This window comes from Cibotium barometz, chromosome 51 (assembly GCF_041138505.1).
Source record: "Cibotium barometz isolate CiBa-2024 chromosome 51, ASM4113850v1, whole genome shotgun sequence".
Lineage (NCBI taxonomy): Eukaryota > Viridiplantae > Streptophyta > Polypodiopsida > Cyatheales > Cibotiaceae > Cibotium > Cibotium barometz.
Window position 1 is genome coordinate 423,963 of NC_141096.1, and position 13,113 is coordinate 437,075.

Genomic DNA, 13,113 nt, shown 5'->3' on the forward strand with positions numbered 1-13,113 from the left:
CACATGGCCAAAGCTTTACTCAATAGTGTTATGATTACCATATGCATGCATAGGATTTGACCAATGTATGTCCAAATATCATCATAGAAAGGGTTTAAGTTAGAATTTAACCATATGGCAAGATATTGCATTGAATAAACCTACATAAGTACAAAAAATAAGATATATTAGAAACAAATCTCAAGTTTTGACCACATGGCCAAAGCTTTACTCAATAGTGTTATGATTACCATATGCATGCATAGGATTTGACCAATGTATGTCCAAATATCATCATAGAAAGGGTTTAAGTTAGAATTTAACCATATGGCAAGATATTGCATTGAATAAACCTACATAAGTACAAAAAATAAGATATATTAGAAACAAATCTCAAGTTTTGACCACATGGCCAAAGCTTTACTCAATAGTGTTATGATTACCATATGCATGCATAGGATTTGACCAATGTATGTCCAAATATTATCATAGAAAGGGTTTAAGTTAGAATTTAACCATATGGCAAGATATTGCATAGAAATATTAGGTTTTGACCACATGGCCAAAACTTTATTCAATAGTGTTATGATTATAATATGCATGCATAGGATTTGACCATATGGCAAAAACTTTTCTCTTTCTAGTTTTACTCTGAGAAGGAATCTCTACCTAGCCTTGAGGCTTTTCCATATACAAGTGATCTTGATCCATATACAATTTCAGAACACAAAAAGAACCATCTTTGTAAGCTAGGTGCTCATAGATTTTAGCTATAATTTCATGCAACAATCAAACACAGGTGAGCATGGATTTTATCCATACTCTCATGCCACAATGAAAGGTTTATTTGTAATGCCAATTTTCATGTAGACATGGTCATAGGTTCATCATGGACCTATTATAGTGGAAGTGGCCAATTGATAATTCATATTCATGGGCTTTTGAAGAGATGTCTTCTATAGAATTTGACCATGTGGAAAAAACTTTGCTTTGTTTAGTTTTACTCTTAGAAGACACCTCTACTTGGAAGACACCTCTACTTGGCCAACTTCCTTGAGGCCTTTCAATATACAAGTGATCTTGTAATTAAGATGATTGAAAAAGAATTTTAGAATAGAAAAAGAACCATCTTGGTAACCTAGGTGTCCATGGATTTTAACCATGATTCCATGCAACAATCAAACATAGGTGCTCGTGGATTTTAGCCATACTATTATGCAACATTGAAAGAATACATGATTTTCTTACTTTTTTTCCATAATTTCAAATTTTGTTTGACATGAAATAGAGAGACAATGTGTTACATGTAACAATTGAGATACAAAGATTTGACCACAAGGCAAAAGCCTATGTGTCCAAAATGTTGAATGTAATAATTATAAGGTAGAATTTGACCATATGAACAAATCTTGTGACAATGGAGAGCACTAATGTTAGAGATCACTAATGGATATACAGAAGTGAGCATGGATTTTATCCATACTCTCATGCCACAATGTTTGGTTTTTTTGTAATACCAAATTCCATGTAGACATCGTCATAGATTCATCGTGGACATATTGTCATGAAAGTGACCATTTGATAATTTATATTCTATGTGTAGCATGGGTTTTTGAAGGAGATGTCTTCTATAGAATTTGACCATATGGTAAAAACTTTGCTATGTTTGGTTTTACTCTTAGAAGACAGCTCTACTTGGCCAACTTCCTTAAATCCTTTCAATGTACAAGTGATCTTGGATATAAGATGATTAAAAAAAATCAAAACACAAAAAGAACCATCTTAATAACCTAGGTGTCCATGGATTTTAACCATAATTCCATGTAACAATCAAACATAGGTGCCCATGGATTTTAGCCATATTATTATGTGACATTGAAAGTATGCATGATTTTCTTACTTTCATCCGATTTTAGTCTGATATGCAATAGAGACACAACATGTTATGTCTAATAGTTGAGGTACAAAGATTTGACCACAAGGCAATATCCTATGGCTATTTCAGAAAGAAGCTTTCATATTGACCATGGCTTTTGGCCACACAGTCACTTTTGTTTGAAGCATCATATAACCAGAAGTATATTTTTGTTACCTCTTTTGTAAGCACAAGTATATGTGTGTCTTGAAAAAGTCATTTCATGTGAAATGCATACATATACAGAGAATTATTCTACAATGTCCAATTAGTCTCTATTGTGCTACATGGATAGATCACTATTTTCTGCATAACGAGTGATTACACATATGTGCAAGTAGTATATAGAAGTACGCTTATACAAGCAAGGTCAACGCAGCATACAAGAAGAATCAGCAAGACAGAAGCATTCTCAAGGGACAAGGTCGCATCTTTGCCATAACAAGAGTGTTGAAAAACTCATCAAGGTTAGTTTCATACTTGTTTTCTTATTTCTGCATTGTTTGTTTTTTCAAGTAGGCTCTTAGTCAAGAAACATTCTCGATTTTAAGAAAACTGGTGTGAAGTTAACCATATTTTTATTTTTATGTCATGAATGTACTATATGATCTCATTTATCTTACTAGGCTAATTATGATTAAGAAAGATTAATTATATAATTAAGTATTATGAACCAAAAAATCAAGAAAACAAAGAACATGTATGAGGCAAAGAGCCTACCTTTAAATGGCTATGGTTACGATGCTTGCTGGCAAAGTTCTGATTAGCGTCAATATTGTGAATGACTGTTGTTGCGAAGCTTGCTGGAAAAGTCGCTTCTGATTAGCATCTGATTAGCGTGTGAAGACAGAAACAAGAAGATGAAAAGAAGTAGATATGCAGATGAAACATACATGAAGGGTCAAAATCTTGCTTACGCACAACAAAATCTTTTGATTAGAGAGCTTAGGTGAGGCGTAATGCAGAGAAAACATCACAGAGAGAGCAAGAACAAAAACCAGGGTCGAAAGTGCGAGCAAGAAGAAGAGTACCTTTTTAGGAGAAGAGGAAAATCGTAGAGAGAGAAGATAGAAAGAGAGGGCCAAATTCAAATTCTTAGAAAAGATTCACATCAGTAAAGGATATCTTCTTTAATAAAGCATATATTCTCAAGAATATATCACATTTAATGAAGAACGTTTATAAAAAATGGACGTTTGACAGTAAATGGAATTATTTAAAAAATCACTTTTAGGTTCACATCATTAAAGAATATCTTCTTTAATGAAGCATATATTCTCAAGAATATATCACATTTAATGAGAACGTTTATAAAAAATGGACGTTTGACAATAAATGGAATTATCTTTAAAAAATCACTTTTATCAAAGTTCATAATAAGAATTAAGCAATCGATTTTTTTTCATATCACACATAGGTCTTACCGTGGGGCCGGCTGGGGGCGTTGCCCCCCGTCCCCCACCCCGGGGGCATTGCCCCCCGGACCCCCCACTGGGGGCGTTGCCCCCAGCGACCCCCACGGGGGGCGCTGCTCCCCGGACCCCCGACTGGGGACATTTCCCCCAGACCCCCACCAAGGGTGCTGCCTCTAGACCCCCATTAGGGATCATTGCCCATAGCAACTAGTGCCTCAAATGTCGTTTAGAGTTTCCAAGAAATCCACCACTATAGTGAACAATATTATAATATTATTATATTCCAAAATATACTATTATAATATAATATTATTTTATATTATGATAATAAGTTATTATTAAATATTATATTAAATAATAAATATTAAAATATTATGTTATTCAATATAATATTAATTTATTGATATATTTTTTTATAAGACAACATAGAAAGTAATAAGTTAGTTACATAGGATTACTCATTTTGCATCATTTATTGCTTTGCTAAAAGAGTTCCTATGTCTACATAGATATTTCAAGAGGTGTTGAGGCTATTCTAATATTAATGCCATATAAAATAAGATTCATATCTTGCTATTCTATTTTCACGACCTTTACTTTTCATTATATGGATAAATCTACTCTTTTCAAATCTACTTTTTAATTTGACACAACTCATATTAGTTACTTCTTGATGTATATTACTGACAATGTGCACTACATTTAGGCCATAATACCAACTATTGGTACATGATTATTCAATTTTGCATCCAAAATTATTGCTTGTGCATGCACTAACATTTGTGCTTCCCAATATCAATACATTAAACCTTGAGAGGATTTGACCATGCGGCTAAAACATTCTCTACACTAGCACACAATAAATTGTCTTCCTTCGAAAAGTTACATATGGCCTGTAAATATTTTAAGAACGATAAGCCTTGAGAGGATTCGACCATGTGGCTAAAACATTCTCTAAGCTTGCACACCATAAATTGTCTTCCCATGGAAAAGTCACATATGATCTAAGTATATTTTAAGAATGATAATCCTTGAGAGGATTCAACCATGTGGCTAAAACATTCTCTACACTAGTTCACAATAAATTGTCTTCCATGAAAAAGTAACATATGATCTATAGATATTATAAGAATGATAAGCCTTGAGAGGATCGGACCATGTAGCTAAAACATTCTCTACACTAGCACATAATAAAGTGTCCTCCGCAAAAAAGTAACATATGATCTACATATGTTTTAAGAATGATAATCCTTGAGAGGATTCAACCATGTGGCTATAACATTCTTTACACTAGCACACAATATACTGTCTTCCATGGAAAAGTAACATATGATTTGTACATATTATAAGAACAATAAGCTTTGATAGGATTTGATCATGTGGCTAAAACATTCTCTACACTAGCACACAATAAATTGTCTTCCCATGGAAAAGTAACAGATGATCTACCCATGTCTTAAGAATGATAAGCCATGCGAGAATTTGTCCATGTGGCTAAAACATTATGTAGACCATCACACACACCATGAATACTTTTTATACTAAAGTAAGATATGATGTGCATATATACTAAAGTAAGATATGATGTGCATATATTATAGGCTATTGAAGTTTTGGCCATATGGTCAAAGCATCCATTTCAACTAAGCAATGATGACTACATAGACCTTTTTTATCTAGTAACTCAAGTAATCTAGATCAAGGATATACTACCATGTTCATTGAGAAAACAAGTTTTGGCCATGTGGTCAAATTTATTCTCTCTCTTATGATGTTGGAAAATGGAATACTGCACTAATTTTGCAATGTATACTTCAGCTTGTCATCTATTAATGCATGTTTTCATTATCAATGCTATGTGATTACTTGATGAATATAAGATCACTCAATCTCTTATGATTAAATGTCTTATGATGAATATAAGATCACTCAATCTCTTATGATTAAATGTCTTATGATGAATGTAAGATCACTCAATCGCTTATATTAAATCCCAAATTTTTTCACTTACTCAGGCAACATGGACCAAGACTTTCATTGTGGGGATCGTGTCAATTTGATGATGGATCGAGATGTTGTTGCACTTAGAACAGTATGTGCAATACGTCCAACTGACACATGCCATGGGCAAGTCCTTGGAGATGGATTTTTGTCAGTTTCTATCGACAACTGCCTAAATGATGTAGCTTGCTTGCCATTTCCAAACAACAATGCAACAAAGGTCATTCAGGCAGTGGGTAGTTTTGTAAAGTGGGAAAAGAAAGATGTGGTGGTTGTTACAGGTGCCGTCATGATTGTCAATGATGATCATGCGGTGCCACCTTCTAATGATTTTAATGCTGTTGGAGATGAGGACACTCCAAGTATCTGTGAAAGTTGGAAAGAGCGTAAAGTGATGCTCTGGACAGAAGGCAATGAGAAGTACGTTGGAACAGGGATTATTCTCTTAACATTTCCATATGATGTGATTAACTTTAATCTATTAGGAGAAGAAGATGTGGGTGTGGTGGTAGATCAGATCCTTGATCCAACTACAGGGACAGACACATGTGACATGCTTCAGTGCGTCAATTTGGTTAGGTGGCCTATCAAACAGGTCACATTTGATGATGGTACACCACTGCTACATGAACAGGAAACACAAGCTTTCACATCTCCAAATGAGAGCATAAAAGATGTGTGTGAGGAAACTGAGGACTTTATTTCAGGTTCAAAATCCATTTTCTTACAGAAGAGATCATATTGTATGATCAATAGAAGGCCTAGAATTCTTGCTCTCAAAGCTTCGAACTTGAGAACCTCAATGGAATCAGTTTTACTTGTTGCTACAATTGATTGTTGTCCTGCAAAGTGTTGTCAATATGCTGATAGAGATGCAGTACACCAATTGCGGAGGCACTTTTGGGGGTTACGTTTGGAAGAACGTACCAACTATGTTTATGATGTTTTGGAGTCATCATGCCGCATTGACAATATGGGTACACGAAAATACAGTTTTATATTCAATGGGAAAGTTGTATGCGGTAGGGCATGGTATGGGATGCATGGCATCCCCAAAACATCTTTCTATAGGTATAGGTTGCATTTTGAGAATGGTGTAAGGAGGGCAATGCATGGCAATAAAGGAGCAATTAGAGCAGCTTGGGATCACACACAAATGGGCAGGGCAATCTTGAGAGACTTTATTGAGAAGAATGCAGAGCAAATGCCACATAAAAGTAGAACCATGCAGGATGGTTCCAGAGAGACACAATTGGTCATCCCAAATGTTTATAAGCAAATAGACATATGGGGAGAAGTGAATGCCACATTAGATGCTATTGGATGTAAGCAAATGTCTTTGTCCACATTTAATCGAATTTGGAATACAGAGTTCAAGCATGTCACCTTAGCAAAGACAAGCGAGTTCTCCAAATGTAGTGTCTGCTCAGAGATCAAAGAACAACTTGCAGCAACCAAATGCCTTGAAGAACGCAACATACTATTGAGGAAGCGTCGAAGTCACATGCTGCAACAACAAAGTTGTCGAAACATATACTATGGATGGCATCTAGCATCAGTGCTAAATCCTCAAAAGAACTTGTGCATCATACATGACAAGATGGACCAACAAAAGATAGCTATCCCGAGGTTGAGAGTTCGATCAAAAGAGACAGATAGATCCACTCAACTACCAGTTTCCTTGACAGGCATGATCACACATGGACATGGGGAAGGAAGATATGGGCACTTTGCAATTGATCTTTGGCCCCATGATCCTAACTTCACAGTTGCCTCATTGTCTCTGTGTTTCAAGAACTTGGAGCGACTTGACAGGCATGAAGCTGGTGATCTACAACTAGATGGAATGCCAAGATCAAGCTCTTTGTTGCTAAATGCTTTAAACTCAAGGAAAGCACTAGACTACCATCAACAAGGTTCTCATACTACTACACAAATGGAGGACATAATACTACAGGATGGACAACAAGGTTTTAGACGACTACCAGAGAACTTGTTGCTACAGCTAGATAATTGTGGATCAGAAAACAAAAACCGTTATCTCTTTGCATATTTATCATTGCTTGTGGCACGAGGGACCTTTAAGATGATCCAAGTTGGGTTTCTCATGGTGGGTCACACACATGAAGACATTGATGCAATGTTCAGCAAGTTCTCAGAGAAGCTTAGAACAAGCATGACATTCACTTTTCCTCACCTTATCCGGCATTTTCAATTGTGCCAGTCAACAAGGCCTTCTCCTTTTTTGTTGACACATGTACCAGACTTCAAGAGTTACATTGAAGGATACTTATGTGACTCCAAGGATGTTGGTCACTCAAAACCACTTCACTTTCGTTTCTACATGCAAGGGGATACACCTCTAATGCAATACAAGATCCATCCTAAGTTAGTAGAATGGTTGCCAAGAGAAGGCGGTATTGAACTATGGAAAAGAGACTCAACAACAGGAAAGCCTACCCTTCCAAAGGGTCTTCCAACCTTGCTACCCATGTCTGAGTATATTAAAGATCATCAAGAGGTGGTAAGTGGAATCAAAGACTATCTCAAGTATTGGGAAAGATGGTCAAGTGTACAAGGTCCTGAAGCAGAGTACACAAAGTTCATAACACCAGTGATTGATTATTGGAAAACCATGCTTGATGCACTTCAAGCTCCAAATGTCCAAGAAGCAAGAGTATTCATGGACTTTTGGCCAAGGACACAAGGTGATACATTATTTCAAGACATAGATGATGTGGATGACTTTCTTGGCTTGGAGGAGTTAAATGACCACTACTGTGGTCCTCTCAGCAAGCGACCAAAAGATGCATTTCAACCAATGATAGATGTCAAGAAAGACGACTTTGTACTTGTTCGACCTTCACATCCAATATATCCAGTATGGCTTGGTGTTGCACAAAGTGAGGTTGATACAAATAAAAAATCAAGCAACTATCAAAAGATCTGTATACAATATTGGGCACCAGTTTGTGGTCGACAAAATGCTACAGATGAGGAGGTATATCAGAATTGCTGGGATAAATACTGGATGTGCAACAAGAAAGACCCTCAACGTTGGGAGAGAGTGGATACAATTGTTTTCTCTTGGATAACAAAAGCTACCAAAGTTCCCAAAAAAATTAAAATCCCTCCAAAGGTTGTCTTGAAGGCTAAAGCCAATCTACAAGAATCATTGGGCTAAAGACTTCCATGCTGGAGAGGTTGCCAAAGATAAGGTGTTTATTAACACCACCTATTTAAGATTTTATCAATATCTTCTACATATACAATAAATATACTTCACCAATATTCAAGGTTCCAAATTAATGAAATTCCCAAATTTACGGGATTCATTTTGATTTGGAATTCCCAAACTATTAGGAGATTCCCAAATTCTCGAATATGGTGTTACATTCTCTTTGCCTGGGCGGTACTTGATTTCAAAATCAAATTCCTGCAAGGTCTGCATCCACCTTCTTTGGCGCATGTTGAGGTCCTTCTGAGTAAAGATCCACTTTAAGCTCTGATGATCTATCATCAAAGTAAATCTTTTTCCCAGTAGGTAATGTCTCCACAACTTTAAGGCATAGACTACTGAAAGCAATTCCAAGTCGTGGATAGCATAATTCCTCTCATGCGTTCTGAGCTTTCGGGATTCATAGGCCACTGCATGACCTTCTTGCATGAGTGCACCTCCCAGGGAAAAACCACTTGCATCAGTTACTACCTCAAAGGGTAGAGAGAAATCTGGCAGCTTCAGAACGGGACTGGTTACCAAGGCGGTCTTCAGCTTATCAAAAGCACTTTGGCGCTTGGCAGACCATTGAAATGGGATATTCTTTTTGTCAGGGGGAAGCTATGAGAACATACTTTGGTATAAAAATTCTATACCAACCAGTCAATCCCAAGAATCCTTTCACTTCTTTCACTATCTTTGGTTCAGGCCAATCTATGACAGCTTGGATTTTTGTGGAATCTGGAGAAATTCTATCTTTGGATACTAGAAAGCCCAAGTATTCAACGTGGTCAGCAGAGAAAGTGCATTTTCTCTTTTTGGCAAAGAGTTGATGCTTCCTTAGAATCTCAAGAACTTTTCGAACATGAGTCTCATGGTCAGCTGCATTCCTTGAGTAAATCAGAATGTCATCAAAGAAAACTAGAACAAAATCATCCAAGTATTCTCTGAGGATGTCCTGCAGTAGGCGATTGAATGTAGCTGGGGCATTAGTTAATCCGAACGGCATGACAGTAAATTCATAATGCCCATAGTGAGTATTGATGGCTGTTTTTGGTATATCTGGATCATTGATCCTGATCTGGTAATACCCGGATTTGAGATCTATTTTTGTGAAGATCTGGGCTCCATTTAGCCTGTCCAAAAGCTCATCAATCCTTGGGATAGGATACTTATTCTTAACTGTCAGCTGATTTAGACCTCTGGTAATACCCGGATTTGAGATCTATTTTTGTGAAGATCTGGGCTCCATTTAGCCTGTCCAAAAGCTCATCAATCCTTGGGATAGGATACTTATTCTTAACTGTCAGCTGATTTAGACCTCCACACAGAGTCTAAGCGTTCCATCTTTCTTTTTCTGAAAGAGAACTGGCGCACCCCAAGGTGAAACACTGGGTCTTACAAACCTTTGTTCTAAAGCTGCCTAAGCTGTTCCTTGAGTTTGATGGCTTCAGGAACTAGCATTTTGTATGAGCATAGGGATACTGGGGGGTCAATTCAATCACATGATCTACTTTCCGAATTGGAGGCATTTCAGTTAGCTCTGCTTGGAATAGATCATCAAATTCGCTTAACCATTCTGATTCTTTAGCTTTAAGCTTTGAGTTTACTGGGTTCATTTTGACAACATAAATTTGTTGCTTCTTCCTAAGTCCTTTCAGTAATCTGGAAGCTTTTACTAACTGAAGGTCTGGGGATCCGGAAACTCTAGTTCCATGGACTTTGTTCCCGTGAAGGTCATGGAAGGAAATGGTTCCATTGTGACAGTGTATGTCAGCTTGATTTTTGTGGAGCCAATCCATTCCAAGGATCCCGTCAAAAACCCCTAGAGGTAGGACTTTGAACTGACAGTCGGTTACATTACCATCTAGATTGAACTGGATAAGATCTGTCTCATGGTGAGTGAAAAGAGTCTTCCCACTGGCCAATTCAACTTGCATAGGTTTCCCTGATTTCTGTTCTAAGACTAGCTTATGCAAGCATCCAGGGGAAATAAATGAATGAGAACTGCCTGAATCAATCAAAAGCTTAAAAGGCTTACCCTGATACTCTGCTGGAGTATGGATGACGGGTTAGGCCCTTGATTTTCAATTGCAGCATAGATCTGCCCTTTTTCCTCTTCTACTACATCTGAAATTGTGAGTTCTGAGATTACTCTGGATAGAGGCTGATGGCTGAGCTGGAGTTCTTCTGGGGTTTTCCTGGCTTGGGCGAGACGGACCCTGATTAGACTGGTATGAAGGGGTTGGTCTCAGAATTCGGGGTCCTTGACTTCCCTGTCCTCTTGACATGGCAGGAGTCGGGCAGTCTTTTAACTGGTGACCAAAACCCTGGCATTCAAAACATCGATTTTCAGTTCTGAGCTCATCCTTCTGATTTTTTTGAAAGAGGTGGGGTTCCTGAGAAAGTACTCTGGGGGAAGGGTCTTCCTTCACTTCTGAATCTTCCTGCATCCTGATTCTGATTCGGGCCTTGCTGCCTCTTTGGGGGTGGAAAGTTTGAAGTACTTCCGTGGGCTTCGAATCTTTTAAAGTTAGAGGGTGCAGGTTTTGGTGGGACCTTTATTACAAAGGATTTGGCAAAATCTTTTGCCATTCTTACTGCTTCAGCCATGGACACTGGCTTGGCATTTTTGACCAATGTGTCTAAGGGTTCGTTCATCCCCCGAATGAACCTGGCCATGAGTCTTCATCTAGAGGTGGTGAATATTTGAGTAGAAGAGCAAAGGCCTAGTGATATTCCTCGATGGTTTTGCTCTCCTGCTTTAGTTCTAAGAATTCATTCATTTTGGTTTCCAAAAATCTAAGAGGGCAAAATCTCTTTCTTAGATAAGTTTTTAGATCATTCCAGGATTGAGTATTTCTGTCTAGACGGTTGGTGTCACAGTGGTTCCTCCATGCTACCCTAGCTGTTTCCACTATTTTCAGCTGGGCAAGAGCCATTTTGCTCTGCAAATTGTAGCCTGTGACGTCAAAATACTCTTCCATGGCTTCCACCCATTTCTCCACAGCCTCGCCCAGGTTCTCCCCTTCTCCTTTGAAGGGTCCTGGCTGAGTCCTATGAAGAGCCTTGCGAACATCAAGGTCAAGCTCATCATCTTCAGAGATAGGGTCTGGCTGACGACCACGGTTTCCTCGTCTCATGATTCTGCCAAAAATTTATATATTATTAAATTTTTATCTTGATATTATCCCCGAGATCCCAAGACTTAAGAGTTTTGGAAAACAATTTCTTAAACAAGACAATGATCTTATTGGAGATCTATGACATATGTCCGATAATGGATTTTTCTTTATCAGATCGTCTATAAATAATCACTTATACAACAGGGAATTTTTCTCTAGAAAACATTGTTATATAAAAGTTGCAATATATACATAGAGCAGCTTGGCTCCAAAATTCAAAATCTCCTCGGGGGACGCATAAGAGGACCATACTGGGCCATAGTCATACCCTGTTACATAAGTTCTCTAACTCCGAAGAAGAGAGCTATTCTTTTCTCCTTAGGGATAAATCGACTAAGGAGTCTATAAATTTGGCATGAAAGTCTAAAATTCCGAGGTGTTGAATGATATAGAATGATACCACGTGTCATTTTCAGCTTTAACAGGATCATAGCCAATGAGAGGTTCTCCCACAACATTGCATGGCGGTCGCAAGGGGCGTGGACATATTGCCCTGCAAACCACTTATGCTGTGTTTCTCCACTGGGTTAGGAAAATATAAATCCTCCAAATGGTGTGTGAGTCTTGCTCGGCTTGTTCGAGTAGAAGCGGAAGAGATGAGATGCTCGAAGGCGAACGCAGTCATATCTTGAGACTGGGTGAGGTCGAGAATACCAGATAAATAGGGAACTTCCATCTATAAAAACAATTTCTTTGATTAAAAATTCTTCCTTAAAGAAGCCTACGGAATGAAAATACATTATGAAAAAATGCTTTTTTTGAGTCCTTTTTATCAATTTCAGATAAGAATTTATTTATCCTTATTAGCTTTCAACTTGGCTCTGATACTAACTGTGAGATCCCTCTGCCCCCTCCGCACACCGATCTCCCAGTAGAGCTGACAGCGGAAGCAGCCCCCTCATGCGCGAGGCAGGGTTTCTCACTCGGGGCCTCGCCCTCGAATGTCCGGGCACGAGACTAGGCTGGTGGTCACTCCGAAAACCAAAACCGGGAAAAATTCCCATGCCTGAAAAGCGGGGACGATTCCACCTTTTTGATTTTTTTTACGAGTTTTCTAACGAGATCATAATCTAAACTAACCTTCATCTGATAAAATCAGATAGAAGGAAACTATCGCTGATAATTTTGATCATTTTAGTAAAATCAACGCTTTTTTCCTGATTAAGATCAGGCACAGCTGTTGATCCACTTATTTGAAAAAATTATCAGGGAATCGTCTAACTACTCAAATCTTACATTAGGGAAAAAGGGAGCTCATTTTGGGGCCCTGTAAGAAATTCACTATTTTTTGATTTATTTCTCTCCTAAAAGACCTCAAAAATAGTAAAATACGGAAACGTGGCTCAGAACTGTCAATAAGGACTACAGAACTGTCAGTTCAGAAAGGAATAAGATAATCTT